The sequence below is a fragment of the Hemicordylus capensis genome, chromosome 7 (genome assembly GCF_027244095.1).
Source record: "Hemicordylus capensis ecotype Gifberg chromosome 7, rHemCap1.1.pri, whole genome shotgun sequence".
Classification (NCBI taxonomy): Eukaryota; Metazoa; Chordata; class Lepidosauria; order Squamata; family Cordylidae; genus Hemicordylus; species Hemicordylus capensis.
Genome location: NC_069663.1, coordinates 3,715,634 through 3,736,605, shown reverse-complemented (window position 1 = coordinate 3,736,605; position 20,972 = coordinate 3,715,634). Strand labels below are relative to the sequence as shown.

The following is a 20,972-nucleotide window of genomic DNA, read 5'->3' as shown; positions in this document are numbered from 1 at the left end:
TTTCCTCTTTCTTTCCCATTTCTTTCCCCTTTTTCATTTAGTTCATTTCTGATTGGTTTGGTTTAGTTTGCTTATTGTTTTGTATTTTTATTCATTCTTCATTTATTTGTCACTTGTTTTCAATGGTTGCCATTAAAGCAACAGGATGTTCCACCTTTAACTGTGAGATCTCGACCAGAAGTCAAGGCCATAGCCACCATCTCCTTGCGGCCATCTTCTTTAATCCTATCACCCCCACGGTGCCACCATTGTGATGCAGTGTTGTTAAGGGCATGGCTGTCCCTTTACCATAGCTTTAAGCAAACAACTGTCAGAAGATGGCCGCCCACCCGGCAGCATCAAAAACTGGGGCCATTCCACATGCTCTCTACTCCTGGGCAACACGGGGGACCCACACGCCCAACCCACAGTTCTTCCAAGGGAGTTACTGGATGTTGAGGCTTCCTGACCTCTCCAAGGGATGGCTCTTGGTCAGCGGCGGTGTTTTGCAGCCTCCTCAACACGGTGCTTGGCCTCTGGACGCTAAGAAAAGAAAGAAAGAAGACACATGAGATCAGAACACGAGTGCTTAGAAAGAGCTCTGCTTGATGAGATGAATGAGGCATGCAGCCCAACACCCTGTTTCCAGGAGTGGACAGCCAGATGCCTGAAGGAAGCCCACGGGCTGGGCATGGAGACACCTGTCTCCATGGAAACAACCCTCCATGCTGCTTGGAGCTTCTCTCCACCCTTAGCTTCTTGCTAAACTAACCACCTCCACCCCCAAAAAAACTTGCATGGGCTCCTAAGGAAGGTACTCTACTTCCATGAGCCATGGAGCTGCCCCTCCAGGTGAGAAAAGAGTACCTCGGGGAACTGACAAAGCTCCCCACGTCCAGCTCCTGATCCCTAGTGTTGTCTTCTGGGATCTTGGCCTCTTGGATGTCAGGACTCTGCAAATGAGACAAAGGTTTCCAATGTGTGTACTCACTCTGATCTTCCTAGGGCCTAGGATTCGTAGCGAGTTTTTCCCCTGACATTTTCTTTGAGTTCATTTTTATTTCTTTAAATTATTTTGATTTTTTTTTTAAAGACAAAAAAACCTTATTAAAAAGCAACCATGTGTTCTAATTCTAACTGGTTGGGAGTGCCAGGGCACAGCCACCACATGCTTGTGGCCATTTGGTTTCATCCTATGTCCAACCATGAACCTCCATTGTGATATGATCTACTGTGTCATTTCTTGTCATTTTTTCTGCATTCCTTTCATGGGGAATGGAAACAAAGAGGAACGGGACCCACTGGCATCAATAGTTTGGCCCAGAGAGTCTTCTTGATCCCACCCCTTCATGTCCTCTTCTCTCCTCTCCCCAAGAAACAGGGTTAGCTCAGCCTTTCCAAAGGGAGAGACAAGGTGGGCCCCTGAGTCCGGAGTGAGGGCCATCCCTCCTGCTGTGGGCTGTTTTTACCTGAGGGGACCAGGATTGTCTCTACAGAAATGCCTCTTCAGTCAAGAGACCTGGAGGATCTCTGCCAGGAAGACCCTCTCCTCTCCTGACCCGTCTCAGGGTCTTGGGAGCCGTTTGATGCCTCAAATCCAAAGCACACCAACCCAGAAAGGTGGCCATTGGAAGGAGAGGCAGAGGGTTGCAGAATCCTTCCCTAGCCGCGACGTTCCCACTGTAATCCTCTGGCCAACATGCAGCAGCTGGATTTCCTCCCCTTTCAGGATCTGACCCCGCTCTGTCTCCTGACGGTGGAGATGCAATCTCCCCTCACTCCTCCACCAGCCCATCCACAAAAGCGACTGGAATTGTTTCCTTACCTCACAAGACCATTCGGTGTCCACAGTCTGGAGAAACCATCCATCCTCCTCAACCGTGAAGACACTGCAGGAAGAAATACAATGGCCTGAGTACCTCGGAAGAGCCTTGCTGGATCCGACCAAAGATGCATCTGGCCCAGCACTCTGCTTCCAATAGGGGACAGCCATCCGGCAGGCCTCCAGGAAGCTATCCTCTGTGCCCTTCAAGCTAGCGGACATCACCACCACATCTTGGAAGAGTGAATGCTTCTACGCAGGGGCGTAACTACCATGAGGCCGGGGGAGGCCGTCGCCTCGGGGCCCCACTGCCTTGAGGGGCCCCCCAGAGACACCTCCCATGACTCCCCATTGCCCCCTGCCCAGCCCCAAGACCCTTCAGCCACTTGCCCTGTTTGCCCTCCCTCCTGCTGGTCCTCCTGGTCGGCCATCCAAGCAGCAGGCAAGCTGCTTTTCTCCCGGGCGCCTCTCAGCTGATCGGCGGCTGGGCGGGGCTTCCAGGGAGGCCTCCGTGTAGGCCTCCGTGAAGCCTGAATTCGAGTAGGCTGGCCAGCCCCAGGAAGAAGGCTGGCAGTCAGAGTGGCCACTCCAGTTCTCTGCAGCAGACCCTCTTCTTCCCAGGCCAGACAGCTCAGCCGTGGCCAGGTAGAATGTGGATTCCTTTTGGTGGTCACACCCCGCCCCCCGCCCCCTATATCCAGGTAGGGATCTGCTTGCCATAGGGCTTGGATGGGGGGTGGGGAGACCGAGAAGTCTCTGAATATTTCATTGAAGACTGATTGGAAAATTAGCTGGCTTAAAAAAACCCTCTAAAAAGTCCTATAAGTGGCTTGTTTCATGGCAGGAAATTACAAAAACTTCTGGAACAAATTTATGTATTAATTAATTAATTAATTAATTAATTCATAAATACACTTCTGTTCAAGTTGTTTTGCAACCCAAGTCTGAGTGAGAACTGAGACATGAGTGAGAACTGTGACGCATGTGTTGTGCTTTTATGTTTTTTCCCCTTAGGGTCAATCTGGCCCACATGTGAATGCAGCACCTCCATTCCAGAGGAGATGTGTGTTAAAGGGCTTTCAAAGCCTGTTGTGAAAAACCTCCTGGAATCAAACTTGTCTAAATTTGTTCAGAATTCAGAGAAAACAAACATAGGCTCACCCTGCATGGTTGAAAGTCTCCTTTGCTAATCTGCAGCAAGGGGCCCATTTTAATAATTAGTGTTTCTAGTGTGTTCTAGGCATTAAAAGTAGCACAAATATATAGTATTCAATGTATATCACTATATATTGTGAAGTGTGTGTTTATTCAATGAAATGTATTTCTTGGCAGCATACATATTTTGAAATATCAGACTTAAATCCTTGGAAGCCTGGGGTGTGTGGAAGCCCTGGACTTGGGGGGGGGGCATTTTAAAATCTCTTCTCAGGGCCCACTCCAACCTTGCTACGCCCCTGAGCGCATTTGGCTCCGTTCTTAGAGCTCTACTTCGAAAACGGAGCACAATGCAGAGAGCTTCACGATTGAAAAGGGAGCTGCATCTGCTGTCCACAGAGCCACCACCGGGTATTACTTGCTGGCAGACTGGAAGTCGCTTAGATGAACTTCAAGCTCAAATCCTTGGTTTTGCAAATACACCACATGAAAAAGGAATTTTTGACTTGGAAATAGTTGTGCCTGAAAGGTATCCATTTGAGCCTCCAAAGATGCACTTCCTGACTCCTTTTGAAAAAGGTTTTACTCCCATATAATTCTTCTTTTCTCATTTGCTCAATTTTGTACATCTGTTTTTTGTATGTTTTGAATGAGGACAGAAATGTGAGAATAAAAGCCCCCTGCTTACGGGGCAAAGAGGCACCTTTTTCTCTTTGTAAACTGCCCTGAGGCATTTTTGGAAGGGCGGTATATAAATCGAATTATTATTATTATTATTATTATTATTATTATTATTATTATTATTATTATTATTATTAAAAATTTCTCGGCGGGGGGGCCCATTTAAGAATCTTGTCTCAGGGCCCACTCCAACCTAGTTACGCCCCTGCTTCTACACAATGTATGAAGACATCGTTTTTGTCTGCCCTGCACCTCTTGCCAGTCAGCGGCACTGGATCCATCCCAGATCCAGGCTGGCAGGGGGACAGAAAACCTTCCCTACACAAAAGTTCAAGAAGAAACTCTACCTCCTCGGGGAACTGATGGCATGTGCGTCTTCCAGGATCTCGTTCCCAGTGTTGACGGTCTGAATCCTGGAGCCATCCGAGAATGACTTCTGTGGATGAGAATGGAGAGAGGAATGGGTGCTCTGGTGCCCACTTGACCTTTCCAGGGCATCTGGGGTCCAAACGTCAACCCTCCTTCAAGAGGTCCTTCTTAACAGAGGAGCTTAAAGCAGGAGGTGGCTCCTTAGCACCTCAAAACCGTGTCTACCAACGTGTCACTGGGCTCAGAGAGGAAACCAAACCCAAGAATCTACTGAACCTCAGAAACCAGCTTTCCGCTTATTCCTGGGCAGTCGGGTGAGATCATGGGTATTACACAACATTTGGAGTGGCAGGATCCTGAAGAAGAGTCAGGCCTCCTGCTACATGGGACACTGTGGTTTCTTGAATGGTGCCTTTAATTAAGGAAAGCCTAGCTAAGTTCTTCTCTTTGCTGGGCAGAGCTATTGGCCACTTGATGCTGCAGACCCGTGTTTTGAGGCCCTTTTCAATGACACCAGAAAGGGGGCCATGAGGAGGCAAGAAGTGGCAGTGGGGGAAGAATGCACCATCTACCCCAAAGAAGACTTTCCCACTCTAGTTCCCCTCCAGACTGCTCCCTTCCTGGACGTGTTTTCTGCTTGGTAGTCCAGAACAAAATCAAAGTCTAGAACCCTGGGGGAGGGAGTGATTTGGGGCAGGAGAACGGAATGAAGAAGCGAGGTTGGAAGATAGGTAGACACACCCCTCTTCCCTCTCAGCACTTCCCATCCCAAAAGTTCCCATGATGCTTCCTCCATAGCGAGGGTCTCCAACCTTTGCCTGAGTCATTTATAGTTGGGCCCGGATTGTCACTCATCCCACCCACCCAATTCACTGCTACTACCACTGCAAAGATCGATGCATATGGCTTTTCCAGACAAGTTCTCAAAGCATCCCTTCAACTTGCTAAGACTGGATCTCTACCACACGCCCTCTATTCTAGCTCAAAATGGGGTCTCTCCCACCCCCTCCCAGCCCTGCCATGTACAGACTGGGTTTTCATCTCTTACCAGTGACCATTTGCTCGTTTTGGCTACGGAGCACTCTTCATATATCTCCTGTGGCTGGAAGTCACTGAGAGGGGAAAAGGACAAAAGACACAAGTGAGTGAGTGTGTCAAAGGAACCCAGAGTAGCCAGTTTCCAGCAGTGGGCAGGGGTGAAGGCAATAACCCTCCAAGCTCCTTGCAACATAAAGGTTACTTTCTTTATTTTATTTTATTTTATTTTATTTTATTTTTTTATTTATATACCCTCCCCGCTCTCCACAACAAAAAGGGCTTTCTTTCTTTCTTTCTTTCTTTCTTTCTTTCTTTCTTTCTTTCTTTCTTTCCTGATTCATTCATTCATTGGATTTATATATATTTTTATACTGCCTAATTTAAAAACCTCTAAAACAGCTCAGCTCCCTTGGTTGGGGTTTGGAGAGCGGCTACTGGTCAGAGTAGAGCAATGGTCTGACTCAGCATCACCTGTTCCGAGGGGCTGCCACGACCCCCTCCTCTGCCCCCCAGAGGGGCTTCCACTGTTCCCCTCCCAGTTGCTCCCTTTGCCCTGCAACCACTCAAGGAGGCACCAGCAGATCCAGCCCTGAAGGAGCAGCCAGCCACACCCTGGCTCTAGTCTCCTTCTCCCGCTCTGGGTGGCTGCAGGGCTCACCTGGAATCCAGGGCCTGAGAAATAGTGGGCCAGGCACACCAGCCCATGGAGCCCCACAGCCCTTCAGTCCTCAGAGAGCAGACTAGGGAACCGATCCCCCCACCCCACCCATCCTCATTTAAAACCCTAGGGAGCAAAATGTGCACGAGAACCCTCCCTGGCCTCCTGTGCCTGAACCCCTGGATCCTCTCCCAGAACCCAGCTAGCTCAGACGGATCGGCTCTTCTCCTTTGGAACTCCCTTTACCTGCCCCTGCTCTCATTCCTTTCTGTCTTCCCCACATTCCAATAGTCAGAACTTAGACTGGGTGCCTCTTGCAAACTGGGACCTCTTGGGGGTTGGGCTTATTAATGTTGGGGGTCATGACTTCTATGGCAGAGTATTCAGCAGCTATTTCACTCCCATTACAGCAGAAGTCAACAGGGTCTCCGGGGCAACAGCTTGTCCATGATAAGCAGGGAGATTCACACAAGGTTAAACTAATCTGCTTTATTCAGAAGAAGATGCTGAGAGGAAAAGACCTCTATCTGACTTCTGGCTACGTGTTGGTCAGAGAGAGACCTGTCGTGGTCATCAGGGTTACTGGTGCCAAAGGCCGATGGCATCTGGAGCTGGATCTCCAACAATGAAACCCTGGCAGGGGCCAGGTTTCTTGAGAGGATCCCAAGTGGTCCTGAAATCCAAGGTGCCATAAATCAAGAATGGGCCCAGATAACCCAGGAGGAGCAGGAGGACGTACCTGAGAGGAGCCACAGGAGTTGCCTCATCAAGGCTGCCCACTCCGCGTAGTGAGGGGCATCCTTCTCCCATGTCCTGTCAAGGAGAGAGGAGAGCAGGAGTGAGGATGGGCTGGGCCAGTTCACACCCACCGGGGTCATTCCTAAGCAGCCAGTGGGGACTCCCACCCTAGATTTCTCATCAAATTGCTTTGAGAACTTTGGTGTTCTTTCCCCACATTGGACCTCTTTGGGGCAGGGTGGCGAACCCTCCCTCTAAACCCCCTGCCGGAGGCCATGTTCAGCGCTCCCACATGGCCCCAAATGGACAAAATTTGGCGTGAGCCGCAGGGGAGACAGGTTGCTCTCCCCCTGCTAAATATCAGAGGATGACCACTTTGAAGGGGTCTCTTGGCTCAGTTAGCTGAATTCCCTGGGCCCCGTGGTTGGCATGGGGCACCACCAGCAGGCAGGGTTGCCAACTCTCTCACTTATCCTGCTCCTGTGACTTCAGCAGAAGGCTGGCATGCAGATATCAAGCTGGTGATGCATTTCCCATCTCTTTGGGCTAAGCTGGTCAAGCTTTTGCTCAGAGCAGAGGAGCCAGGCCACAGCAAGAGGGGGCAATTCCCATCTTCCATAGAACCTGTGACTCCCCCTTGGCAGAAATGTCCCTTTCGGACCTCCCTCCATCCCCCTCCTCAACATTTCATTTCTTTTACCGAAGAATGACCAGTGTTGTTTTCTTCACTCCCTCATATGGCCATCCTGCCCCTCTGAAGGGGGAAGCTGCAAGGATCTCGGAGAGACCAGGAACCCCTTCCCTTCCTCTGTGCAGGTGGCTCCACTCTGCAGTTCCTCTCTGGATGAGATCCTGGAGGAGGGAGGGGGCTGACGGGGCTCTGACCCATCGATGGGGGGCTGCTACTCCATGAAGACCCCGTGAAGATGGTCTGGGCCAGTCCCTTCCTGCCCTACAAGGTCAGCCCAGAGGGGCCACGACAATCTCACTTCCTAAATGTCTCCACCTTGACCCAAATCCAACCCCTGGGGGTCTCCCCACCCCCACCCCCTTCATCGAGAGGGGGCAATTCCCGTCCTCCACATAAGTGCCACTTGGCAGATCTTGCCATTTCTATCTTTCCTCCCTACTCCTCCACAACATTTCATTTCTTTTATATCCTACTTTTAGTTTAAAAATATCAAAGAGGCTTACAAGCAATAAAACTTGTATTATTTCATTCTAAGCTACTGAGGAAGAAGCCTTTCAAAACAAGGTCATCATCACCATCAATCCAAAGAGGGCGGGAGGGAGGGAGGGATCTAGGGAGGGAGAGTGCCTCTCCGCAGGGGTGTTGCTGGAGACTTAAAATGTTCCCGAGCCTGACCACTTTTATTTATTTATTTCATTTATATACCTCCCTTCCGAAATGGCTCAGGGAGGTTTACAATTAAAACAGAAAACATTAAAAACAATTAAAACAGAGATACAAATATAAATACCAATTTAAAACTACTTAAAAAACAATTAAACTATCAAAACAATTAAAACCCTGAAAACCTGGTATTAAAACAATTAAAACTGATTAAAAACCCTGAAAGGCCAGGCTCCCTTGAAGGACAGTAAAGAATCAAGATTACGAATTTCCGCTGGGAGTGCATTCCACAGTCCAGGAGCAGCTACAGAGAAGGCCCGCCTCTGAGTCATCACCAAACGAACCGGTGACAACTGGAGATGGACCTCCCCAGATGACCTTAATGTGCGGTGGGGATCATATAAAAGAAGGCGCTCTCTAAGATATCTTGAACCCAAGCCGTTCAGGGCTTTAAAGGTAATAACCAGCACTTTGTATTTTGAACGGAAAAAAATTGACAGCCAGTGTAACTGTTTTAAAACAGGCTGTTGAGCATCCAGCTCCCAAGAATGACAATTATTTTTTTAAATCCACCTAATGGCGAAGCAGGGAAGCAACTTGCCTAGAGAGCAGGAGACTGTTGGTTCGAATCCCTGCTGGTGTGTTTCCCAAACAATGGGAAACTCCTATATCGGGCAGCAGCAATCAAGGAAGGTGCTGAAAGGCCTCATCTCAGAATGCACAGGAGATGGCAATGGTCAACCCCTCCTGTATTCTAGCAAAGATAACCACAGGGCTCTGTGGGGACCAGGAGTCGACAATTTCTATCCTCCTTCCTCCCCCCCCACATTCCATTAAATTGATATCTTCCTTTTAATTTAATTTAAAAATAATGAAGTGGCTAACAAACAATAGAACTCATATAATCCCATGCAAAGCTACAGAGGAAGAAGCCTTCCAAAAAATGGAGGTCATCACCATCTATCCAAAGAGGAAGAGAGAGGGGGAGCCTCACTGTAGGGGTGTTGCTGGATGCTGAAAGTGCTCCCGAGTTTGGGCTCTTTTCACCATCCATTCCAGTCATGCTCAAATACCAAGAATGACCAGTGTTATGTTCTTCAAGTCCCTCATATGGCCATCCTGCCCCTCTGAAGGGGGAAGCTGCAGGGAGCACGGAGAGGCCAGGAACTCTTTCCCCTGTTCTGTGCGGGTGGCTCCACTTTGTGCTTTCTCGCTGGAAGAGGTCCCAGAGGAGGGAGGGGGCTGGCGGAGCTCTGAGCCATCCATGGGGGGGCTGGTGCTCCATGAAGACCTTGTGAAGGTGTGCTGGGCCAGTTCGTTCACGCCCACCTTGTTCAGCCCAAAGGGGCCAGAACAGTGTTGCTTCCTAAATGTCTCCACCGGGACCCAAATCCAACCCCTCTGGGTCTCACCTGCCCCCACCAAACACTGAACCTATTTGGGGCAGGACGGTGGACACTCACTCTGGACTCCTTGCCCGAGGCCATTTTCTGCACTCCCTCACGGCCAAAATGGGACGGAAATTGGCCGTGAGCAGCAGGAGAGGCCAGAAAGTCTTCCTTTCAACGGTCGAGTCCAGAGAGGCAACAGTGGAACCTCCAGCCCCATCAGGATCCGTTGCGACCGGTAAACACACCCAGCTGGGGACTCCCCCCTCCAGCAACCGCCATGTTTAAATGTACACAAGGATGGTGGAACTCCCAGGCCCAGTGGTGGGCACGAGGCACCAGTAGGCTGGGTTGCCAACTCTTTACCTGCTCCTGCTCCTGTGACTTCAGCAGACGCCTGACATGCAGATCTTAAGCTGGTGAAGCAGTTTCCCATTTCTTTAGGCTAGGAATGGCTTCACCTGCTCAATCTGCTCAAGCTTTTGCTCAAAGCAGAGGAGCCAGGCTACATCAAGAGGGGGCAGTTCTCATCCTCCACATAAATGCCATTTGGCAGATCCTGCCATTTCTATCTTCCCTCCATCCCCCCCCACCTCAACATTTCATTTCTTTTAGCCAAGAAAGACCAGTGTTGTTTTCTTCACTCCCTAATATGGCCATCCTGCCCCTCTGAAGGGGGGAACTGCAGAGAGCTCAGAGAGGCCAGGAACCCCTTCCCTTCCTCTGTGCAGGTGGCTCCACTCTGCACGTTCCTCGCTGGATGAGGTCCTGGAGGAGGGAGGGGGCTGATGGAGCTCTGAGCCATCCATGGAGGGCTGCTGCTCCATGAGGACCCCGTGAAGGTGCACTGGACCACTCCCTTCCTGCCCTACAAGGTCAGCCTAGAGGGGCCAGGACAGTGTCGCTTCCTAAATGTCTCCACCTGGACCCAAATCCAACCCCTGGGGGTCTCCCCCGCCCAAAAAACATTGAAACCATTTGGGGCAGGGCGGTGGACACTCACTCTGGACTCCTTGCCTGAGGCCATGTTCTGCGCTCCCTTCACGATCCAAATTGGATGGAAATTTGCTGTTAGCAGCAGGAGAGGCCAGAAAGTCTTCCTGCCAACGGTCGAGTCCAGAGAGACTGAAGGCAGCAGCGGAACCTCCAGCTCCATCAGGATCCGTCGCGACCGGTAAACACTCCCGGCTGGGGACCCCCCTCCCAGCAACCGCCATGTTTGAATGTACACAAGGATGGCGGAACTCCCATGCCCAATGCTGGGCACGAGGCACAAGGAGGCAGGGTTGCCAACTCTCTACCTGCTCCTGCTCTTATGCTTTTAGAAGAAACCTGGCATATAGAAATTAAACCGATGAAGATTTCCTCATCTCTTCATTTCTATTGCAGCAAAAGCTTCATCTGCTTAATTTTGGACTGTCAAGCTCTTTTTCAAGGCACAGGAGCCAGGCTAGCAAAAAGGTTGGCAACCCTGCAGGATAAAGACTGAAGTCCATACCTGATCACACATGGAGGGAGACAACAGTGTTGTGAATTCGGTTCGTCCCTGGGTCCGCCTTTTAGCCAATCAAACAGACACAGTGGGAATCTCTTTTGAGGCGTTTATTGCTACTGCAGATTAGCAGTGGGCTTTGGCTCTGCACTGAATGTAAATTGGTTATAGGTGCATCTTACATTTATACAAACAATCTGAATGATGCTGACACCCTAGACATAGTATATGTGGCAATAAAATGGTGGGCTAAGTATCTAGTACGCATGCGAATGATTCATTGTTCATCTGGTGATTACTCCTTATTTGGTTACATCCTGTTTTCTTAATTGTCAGCAAAGAACAGTGAGAATCCTGTGAGAACCAAGTTTCCTTAGATACAATTTAGTGGAGAGAGATAACGACGTTGATCATGAGAGGCGTGATGGGCCTGAGCTGGGCTGGGGTTACTTTAAGTCAGACTGAGGTTTTCTAAGTAAAATGGAGTTACTTTGGTTTTCTAAAAGACATCAGTTCCCCCCTGAAACACTGGATCATCCTGAATCTTCAGGATATATGGGCTTGTAAAGGTACAGCTGTATGTATGGGTCTTACATTATGGCAAGGTTGAAAGGTTCTCATAAACATTTGGATTCAAGCTAGAATGCATTATAAGCAGCAACATGTGATTATCAATAAAAGGAAAATACATACTATAATTAGAATTATCTTCTTTGCCCATAAATCAATAGGCTCTCCATATTAGTTAAATGAAAGTCCTAACTGTTTGGAAATATTAATAATAGCTCTTTCTAACACATAAACTCCTAATCTTGGAAATATAGTTCTGTGTTTTGTGTAGCTAAAGGATTTGGGACATATAGGTGCTGAATGGGCTGTACATATGGCAATAAAACTAGATACATAGCATATAATATCCTAGAGCTACAAACATAATTAGTATAGTTCTGATTTGTTATAGATAAAAAGTTTTAGACATAGCAGCAAGGTTTACATATAGAGATCATATAACTTATAGCAAGCAACATTGTTTTTATCCCAATTAAAGTATCAATAACAGTCTTGCATTGTGGAACCAGGTGCTTCTAGTGATTAATGGATTATCAGCTTGTGGAAAGCGATAGCAATGACAAGTCATGAACAATCACTTTGCTTAAATACAAGTGTCTACAAACTTAGCAGGTAAATCTTGGGCTAGCACATAGGGACCAGTAACTTGGGGATAGGTGCAGACTTGCAGGTAAATGCTCTGGGAAATGACCGGAGAGCAAGCATGTGAGGTCCATGTCCTTACAGCACAGGAGATAGCATGGTTTTCAACATAATGATAGCACATAGTCACTACAAGAAAGTAATATAAGAAAGTGGTGTAAATCATCAACTCCCACCCCCCTTAGTGTCCTCTAGAGTCTGTCATGGCCAAAAAGGAAGCCATGGAGAGCTTTAGAATTAAAATTTAAAAAACCCTATGAGTCCTTGGTAAAAAAAAAATTTTAGTCCTTCAGTTGAGAACCAAATGCTCTTGTACAACGTTGCAGGATTTTGGCTATCCTGGATGTTCTCTGATCCGTGTTGTTTTGGCTTGTTTGGCTAGTGTCCATAGACAAGCTCGAATGTTCATGTGTTTGGGAGCCTTGACTCCCCCCCTTGTGGGCAATCTGAAATAGTGTCTTTGGCAGAATTTGAAATAGTGTCTTTGGCAAGGTATCTTACCCAGGTAGGATGGTTCCAGGGCTTTACAGCTTGGGGAGATGCTGTTGCATGTATGACTCCAGAGAAAAGTGACAGTCTTCAGGCAGTTGTTGTCTATCCCTCTCCTATAGCACTTAGGAGCAGGAAGATTAACTTTGCATTAGGCCTTCTTCTTCAAACACAGGACAGGGTAGCAGATGGACGTTCTGTCACCATTGGGTTGGATTGGAAGTGCAGATAGGGACTGCCCTCGGGTAGCTGCTGCTGCTGCTGGTTAGTTTTCCTGGGTCAGTGTTGATGTCCTCTGGAGACTCCCTTGGGATCACGTTCTGGCGTTGGATCCAGGTATTCCTTCAATCTGGGGAGGACCAATCCTTCTTGGAAAGACAATTCAAGGCACTGTTGGTTGCAAACCTGTTTACTTGAGAGAAAGACAGGCAAGTGAGTTGCCAATTCCCTCCCCCCATGTAGGGACAGCGTCCTGAGACTAAGTCTCTGGGTGCCAACCATCAACACAAAAGGAAAAGTCAAGTATTCAAGGCAAATAATACAAAGGATGGATAAAACCCGAGGCTATTTTCAATTTGGTCTTTTGGCATTTTTTCTTTTGTTCCTATGTTCATGGAGCCGCTCTGGGAAGAGCATCTGAAGGTTCCAAGTTCCCTCCTTGGCTTCCCCAAGATAGGGCTGAGAGAGATTCCTGTCTGCAGCCCTGGAGAAGCCGCTGCCAGCCCGTAAAACAATACTGAGCTAGATAGATCAGTGGTCTGACTCAGTATATGGCAGATTCCTAGGTTCCTATGTTCAAATGATCTGGCTGCTCACAGTTACAGTGGCAATTGTCTGCACAAGGAAACACCGTCCCCATGATGGCCAGCACTTCTGTGATCAGCAGTATGTATGACCCCCTGAATATAAATATTTGTAGTAGTTGTAGCAGCAGCAGCAGCAGTATAGTATATAAATGTGATAAAATAAATAAATAAATATGTAATATTTATATTAAACATATGAAAATAACAAAATATGAAATATGAGAAAGAAAGAAAGAAAGAAAGAAAGAAAGAAAGAAAGAAAGAAAGAAAGAAAGAAAGAATTAGTTTGTGAGGAGATACAGTGATGAGGAAGCCACTTAACTGTGCAGCAGAGAAATGACTTGATTATCAAGCCAGAGCTTGGCGGTTCAAATCCCCGCAGGTATGTTTTCCCAATATAGGAAGATGCTGAAAGGCATCATCTCATGCTTCAGAGGAGGCAATGGTCAACCCCTCCTGTATTCTACCCAAGACAACCACAGGGCTCTGTGGTCACCGGGTGTCAAAACCGACTTCACGGCACACTTTGCCTTTACAGTGATGAGGACAAGTTTCCAGAGGATAGAAAGCAGGGGTGTGAGAGCTGGCTGGGTTCAAGCCGGCTTGGCTTGACGGGTCCAGGGTCAAACTTGGCTGGTCTTGTGTGTTCAAATGGGCACAAAACGGGCGGGATGGGTCCACTCACTCCAGTTCAAATTTGAACCAAGCCTGCATAACTCGTTTTGTGTACATCCCTAGTAGAAAGTTTGAAAACAACAGTTTATGGAGAGGAAAGGCATAGACAGGAGATGATTCAGCACTTTAATCAGATTCCCTCCTCCTAGTTCTTACGTGACTGTGTGAGAGTGAGACCTGCATGTAGAGAGACTGATCTGCCACTGCCATGTCTAGTTTGGCTCCCAGTCAGTCCATTGGTCCAGCTAGCCCAGAACTCCCTGCTCTGACTGGCAGTGGCTCTCCAAGATCCCAGGGCAATGGGCTGTAGCTCAGTGCTAGAGTATCTGCTTTGCATGCAGAAGGTCCCAAGTTCTGTCCCTGGCAGCATCTCCAGAGAGAGCTGAGAAAGACTCCTGCCTGCAACCTTGAAGAGCCGCTGCCAGTCATTGTATTTAGATGGACCAGTGGTCTCACCTGGTGTAAGGCAGCTTCCTATGTTCCCAGTCCACTAGGCGGTCACCATGCATCTCATCATGTAGCATCTAGGGCAGTGGTTCCCCAACCAGGGTTCCTCCAGATGTTGCTGAACTACAACTCCCACCACCCCCCAGCCACAATAAATTGTAGCTCGGAATGTCCACTGGTCTAGGGAAGGTACTAAAACAAATGACAGGGAATGCCCACTGAAACGCACTGGTTCCCTCCAAATGGCCATGGGAATGCATGGGATTTCCGAATGGCCGTTGGGAACCACTGCATTCCAGAGGGCATTCCCTGTCATTTGTTTTAGGATGCCCTGACAGTAGCTCACCATAGGACTTGCACACTGACGGTCCCAGGTTCAATCCCTGGCAACAGCTTCCTGTTGGAGTTCCAGTATATCGACCTTCTGCACTGACTATACTAATGACCATTAGGGGAATTGGGAGTAGAGGTAACTAGTGAGGGTCTCCTTACCTGTCCCTGCTTGCCTCTACTCTATGGCCCCTGCCTTGACTCCTCAGGTATTTCCTGTGCTGCGTCAGTACTCTTCCTTTCCTCCTAGAGAGAAGATGGAAACATCTCTCCCTCCCTCCCTCCCTCCCTCTTCATTACGTGGCTGATAGATAGGATAGGTCTTTCCTATCTCAAAAGTACCTAACCAATAAACCCATTTAGTTTAGATTGCACGACAATCTCCATGTGTATTCTTAAGGTAACTGCAACAGCGAAACTCTGCCCTACTCTGGAGTAACTGGAGTGGGCAGCTGCCTCGTGGTGCTTTGCTAAATAATTAGAAACTCTTAACACTCCCAGCACGGCTGGGAAAGTATCATGCCTGAATCCTGGGAGAGCCACTGCCGGTGGAGTGATCCGGAGACCTTCTCCACGCAAAGCCTGTGCTCGTCCGCTGAGCAAAGGGCTTGCTGACTCGCTGTATCAGGATGCGGCTCAGAGGAAGGTGAGGACGCTGGGGTGGACATGAGTCAGTCAAAGGCCGGGGCTGGGCCAAAGGTAACAGCCGCTTCCTCGAGTGACCCAGAAAGCCAGCTGAGTGCAAGAGAGCAAGAATTCGTCATGTGAGGTCATGGCAGTGATGAAACCAAGCACAGAGCAAGATTAAGGAGGGTGTGGGGCCTGAGCTAATCCATCAGCCAGGCCCACCCATTTTGGCCATCAGCCTGGTTCTGTGGTTGCCAGGAGTCAACTCTGACTTGACGAGGGCGCAACCAAAGATTTGCTACCCCAGGGACAAGAGTAAGGGGGCTTGGTGGGGAGGAAAGCTTCATTCCATTTTTTACCTTTAAAAAATATTGCTGTGCAGAGGCAGAGGCTCCGTCCACCTCCTAAACCATCACAGAAGGTGAGGTAGGGCACTGGAGGACGGCGGGGAGAGAGCTCTATATTCAAGCCCCCTTGCAAATGACACAGAGTGGCTGATGAAATTGCTGGTCTTGTAGGAGGAGAGCTGGTCTGGTGGTAGCAAGCATGACGTGTCCCCTGAGCTAAGCAGGGTCTGCCCTGGTTGCATATGAATGGGAGACTCGAAGTGTGAGCACTGGAAAAGATTCCCCTCAGGGGATGGAGCTGCTCTGGGAAGAGCATCTAGGTTCCAAGTTCCCTCTCTGGCTTCTTCAAGATAGGGCTGAGAAAGATTCCTGCCTGCAACCTTGGAGAAGCCACTGCCAGTCTGTGAAGACAATACTGAGCTAGATGGACCAGTAGTCTGACTCAGTAGAAGGCAACTTTCTATGTTTCTGTGTTCAGTGTTTCTCTTCCATAGGATCCTATGGGGTTTGGGTTGTACCCTTGTACTTGAACCCTTAGCTAAGCAGGAGTGTGAACATTGTAAGATATTCCCCTCAGAGGATAGAGCCGCTCTGGGAAGAGTATCTAGGTTCCAAGTTCCCTCCCTGGCAGCATCTCCAAGATAGGGCTGAGAGAGATTCCTGCCTGCAACCTTGGAGAAGCTGCTGCCAGTCTCCTGTGATAGTTTAGGAAGCGGGTGAAGCCTCTGCTGCTACACAGCATCATTTTTAAAGGTTGGGGGGGGGAGAATTAAGTTCCCCTCCAAGATGCTGCTCCCCAAGATTTGGTGCCATAGGCAGTGGCCTATACTGCCTATGCGGTAACCCACCATTGGGCACAACTTTACTTCACCATCTCAGGGGACAAGTGCTCCTAGTGATCCCCCTGAGATGAAGAATGGGTGATGGTATTGCTGCACTGACAGCTTTCTCTGTCTCAGCATCACCCTGCTTCTTTATCCCTACCCCCAAACCCTCAGGGTAAAATTGCACTCATTTCTGCACGGAGCAAAGGGTCAAGGTAACAATGAACAACGTGTTGTCCTCTCTCCATGGAGTGGACTTTGGAGGACAGTCCTGCCCATTTCCATTTCCATTCCTCTAACAACATTGAAGAAATTTTGAATGAGCTTTTGTGTTTTTAAAAAACTTCTAAAAACTTTCAGAACTCCATTGCAAATGTGGCCACAGCAGGCTCAATGGTCAGGACAATCAAAGCATGAGCACACACTGGATGAGAGCTGGTCTTGTGGTAGCAATCATGATTTGTCCCCTTTGCTAAGCAGGGTCTATCCTGGTTTTCATTTGGATGGGAGACTACATGTGAGCATTGTAGGATTTGGGGGCCGCTCTGGGAAGAGCATCTGCATGCTTGCATGCAAAAGGTTCCAAGTTCCCTCCGTAGCTTCTCCAAGACAGGACTGAGAGAGACTCCTGCCTGCAATCTTGGGGAAGCCACTGCCAGTCTGCGTAGACAATACTGAGCTAGATGGACCAATGATCTGACTCGGTAGAAAGCAGCTTCCTATGTCCCTATGAAAGCTAAAGTCATGCAATGCTATTACCTATTTTCCTTCTCTAGACCTTGTCCAAAATCTCAATGAGCATTCGCCCCCGCCCCTAGATATTCAGTGGGCAAACATGGTCCTCCAGCTGCTATTGAACTACAACTCCCATCATTCCCAGCCACAATGTATTGTAGCTGGTGGAGCTGGGAGTTGTAGTTCAACAACAGCTGGAGGACCGAGTCTGCTTAGCCCAATCCCAGACGGTACCAATCACCCCAGCCAGCTCATGTACTAATACAGGAGATTGGTGATCATCAGAACTCTCAATGGTTTATTTTTATTTTTATTTTTAAGCAGCTCTGAGAGCTCCAATTTTGATCAAAGTGGCAGCATTGGGTGTTGTGCATTCTGCTGTCCCACTCTTTTGAACCAGGAGGTGGTGCTCTTAGATCCAGCTTTCTTGTGTAGGGTTAGGCAGTGGCCGTAGCCAGGGTGCTTTCCAGATTAGGCCCTGCAATGGGGTCACATCGTATTGCAGAAGTGTGTTTCCACACTTCCTGTGTTGTGATACCACCGTCCCTACGTGGACAGCAGGGTGCCATTCACATTTCCAATGCCTTGTTTCAAATTTAATCACTATGCTATAGTGCTATGGAGATGCTTATCCAGTGTTAAAAAGTTGCTGTTTTTTCGGGTTGCTAGTTTCCGCAAGAGTACTCCCCCTGCTGTTTACATTTTGAATGCGACTTGCCTGAACGGAGGCATTTTGCTGCTGTTGAGCAGCTAGTCTGGAAAGCGCCCAGGAGTGCCTTTGGGTTGCCAGCTGCAGCCTTTCTTGGAAAAAGAAGATCCAACCACAATTGTTAGATATGATTGAATTGTGTGGTGACTCTGTAGATAGGTTTCACTCTAATGGGGTATGTTGAATCTGCCAAACTGTTGTATCTGCTATCTTTACTTGGTATGTTTGTTGCTCCAGGAAAATGCTTTGTTAAGAGCTCTGTGTCTGCCTGGAGTTGTGAATACTACACAATGAGGTGATTCACACAATCAAAAACTGTGTCCTACCCAGGATTAGGAGCTGTGTGTGCTCCCAATTTTCGGTTGTGTGGAAGCAGGGGAAGAGGAAAACTTGGGTCGCTATTCCTCCAACCCAGTGGCTGAAAGAATTTTTGCATAGGGAATATGCACTTGAGCCACCGGCGGCTCTGAGTTTGCCTACTACTAGTCAAGCTGCCCTAATTCCTCATGGGGCCCCACCTCAAACTCTCCCCACCACAGTGAACTGCGCATGCCCGAGACAGAACTAGACCATGTGACTTGATTGTAGGCGGTCCCGCCTCCTAGTCCCAGTTCCAGGACTGTATTGCGAGGAAAGGTAAGGTCCAGATAGGAAGAGCTCCGTGTGTGCAAGTCTAGGAGACAGAAGTCTGTAGGAATGGAGAGAAGAAGGCTAGAACAAGGGTCAGTCAAACAGAGCAAAGTAAGGAAGTCAGAACACTAATATAACCCTGAGAACCGGCTTACTATAATGTAAGTAGCTACCCCTCCCTACCAAAACCCCAGAATGCTATATGTCCTGCAGAACATCCGGGTGGGCCTGAGGCTCTCCTACTTCAGGGAAAAAGAACGCTTCACGGTAGGACCAATGTTCCTTTTTCCCCTGAGTAGGAGAGCCTCAGTAAGGGACATGCCCAAGCTGACAGACAACGTCCCTGGGAGGGTTAGGATGAATCTAGAGAACTTGCTGCAGGACCGTACGCCCAAATGCTGCCTGAGGCTCTGAGAATCCGGAAATTTTGTAATGGCGGATGAAGGGCGTTACGGAGGACCAAGTAGCGGCCCTACAGATTTCAGCTAGTGGCACGTGAGCGGAGAAGGCAGCCGAAGTGGCCGCACTTCTGGTAGAGTGGGCCATGATCCTGCCTGGAGGGGGGAGACGTAGAGCCTCATACGCGAGAAGGATACAGGCCCTGATCCAGCCGGCTAAGGTGGGCTTGGATACTTTGTTTCCGAGGAAGGGAGGGTAAAAGGAAACGAAGAGGGAGTCGGACTTCCGAATTTCCTTAGTCCGTCTTAAGTACATTCGGATCGTCCTACGGACGTCTAAGTTGTGCCACAACTTTTCCGTGGGATGAGAGGGGTTAGGGCAGAAGGAGGGAAGGACGATCACTTGAGACCTGTGAAAAGGAGAATTGACCTTGGGAAGAAAAGTGGGATCCAAGTGCAAGGTAACTGAGTCAGATTGAAAAATGCAAAATTCTTTCTTTGCTGACAGGGCATGTAGCTCAGAAATTCTACGGGCCGAGGTGATGGCGACCAGAAAAAGAGCCTTGTAGGTCAAGATCTTCAGCGGAATGGAATCAATGGGTTCAAATGGAGGTTTGGTGAGGGCAGTGAGGACGCGGTTGAGATTCCAGGATGGGAAGCGTTGAATGGGTGCTGGGGTGATATTAGATGCCCCCCTCATGTTGGGAGTTGTATGCGAAGCAGAGGTGACGCCAATCCGGAACTCTGATGGGAACGTGTAAGTATGCCTCTGAGAGATCGATGGATGCCAGAAAGTCCCCGGGACGGACCGCTTCCTTGATTGTATGAAGAGACTCCATGCGGAATTTTTTCTTTTTGACATGACTGCCAGCACTGTGACGAAGCTGGGGGGGGGGGGGCTGGAAGCTCCAGTATGCCCTGTGCGGGCATGCAGGGCATACTGGAGAGACCCCTGAGCCGGGAGGCTGCTTTTGAGCCTCCCAGTTGGGGGATCTCCTCATGAGTAGCCACGGCGCGGAGCCGCACCCCGGCTACTCACGATTTTAAAAACCGGGTTTGCGGAGTGCTCGCTCCACAAACCCGGTTTAAGGGACTGGCTCCCTAAGCTGGCTAACCACTTGTAAGCCACCGGGCTAGCCTGTGAGCTCGGTGGTTTACACGAGCAGCAAAAATCGGGCTAGGCTCTCCTAGCCCAATTTTTACTGCTCGTGGAAATAGCCCCCATCTTGTTTTATAGCTGCTCCCCTCATAAATACAAAGTCACCGTATGTTTGTTTAACTAAGCCTTTATTCCAGAAACAACTCCATTTTCGCTTCTTCTTCCTTCCCCTTTTCTTTCTCACCTCTTTTCTTTTTCACTCTCTACAGGATCTCCACTGGGACAAACGTCTGATCAACAAAAACACAATGGACTGCTAGATAGAATGTAACAAGCTTCTTCTGCCCTGGTCACAATCCTGCTAGACAACTGCAGTGTATTCTACATGAGGTTACCTGCAATGGCTGCAATCAGATCGGTGTCCAAAAGCACTGCATTTTTCAATTAAGATGCCAAAATAGCCATGGCTGTATTAGCACACAATGAAATGTGCTCATTACAGTTGATATGAGTTCTGATCAAACTGGTTTTATGCCACATAGGCACGTGAGGGAGTCGGTCAGAAGAGTACTTAAGGAAGTATGCCGTTGTAATTCCTTTAGCCCTATTCACTGGATGTAAGCAAACCTCTTCATACATTAGAATAAATTACTCAAATAAACAGTCTCATTGCAATTGATGGGACAGGTTTACTTGTGGGGCAGGTTTAGAGAGAAAGTCTCCTTCCTGCAACCTTGGAGAAGCCACTGCCAGTCTGTGTGGACAGTACTGAGCTAGATGGACCAATGTTCTGATAGGCAGCTTCCTACCTTCCTAATTTCAATGGGAGTATCCAGTGCTAATTTTCTGGAGCCTGTCAGTCAAGCTCGAGGGAGAGATTTTCATTCATTCATTCATTCATTCATCTATCTCTATGTAAACCGCTTTGGAAACTTCAGCTGAAAAGCGGTATATAAATATTCGTTGTATT

General features: G+C 48.6%; 1 protein-coding gene across 1 annotated transcript in view; it reads right to left on the bottom strand.

Moving 5' to 3' along the window:
• The window catches only part of LOC128332784 (uncharacterized), a 59,462-nt gene that overhangs the window by 3,890 nt on the left and 34,600 nt on the right, over nt 1-20,972 (bottom strand). The gene's annotated exons all lie outside the window — the stretch shown is intronic.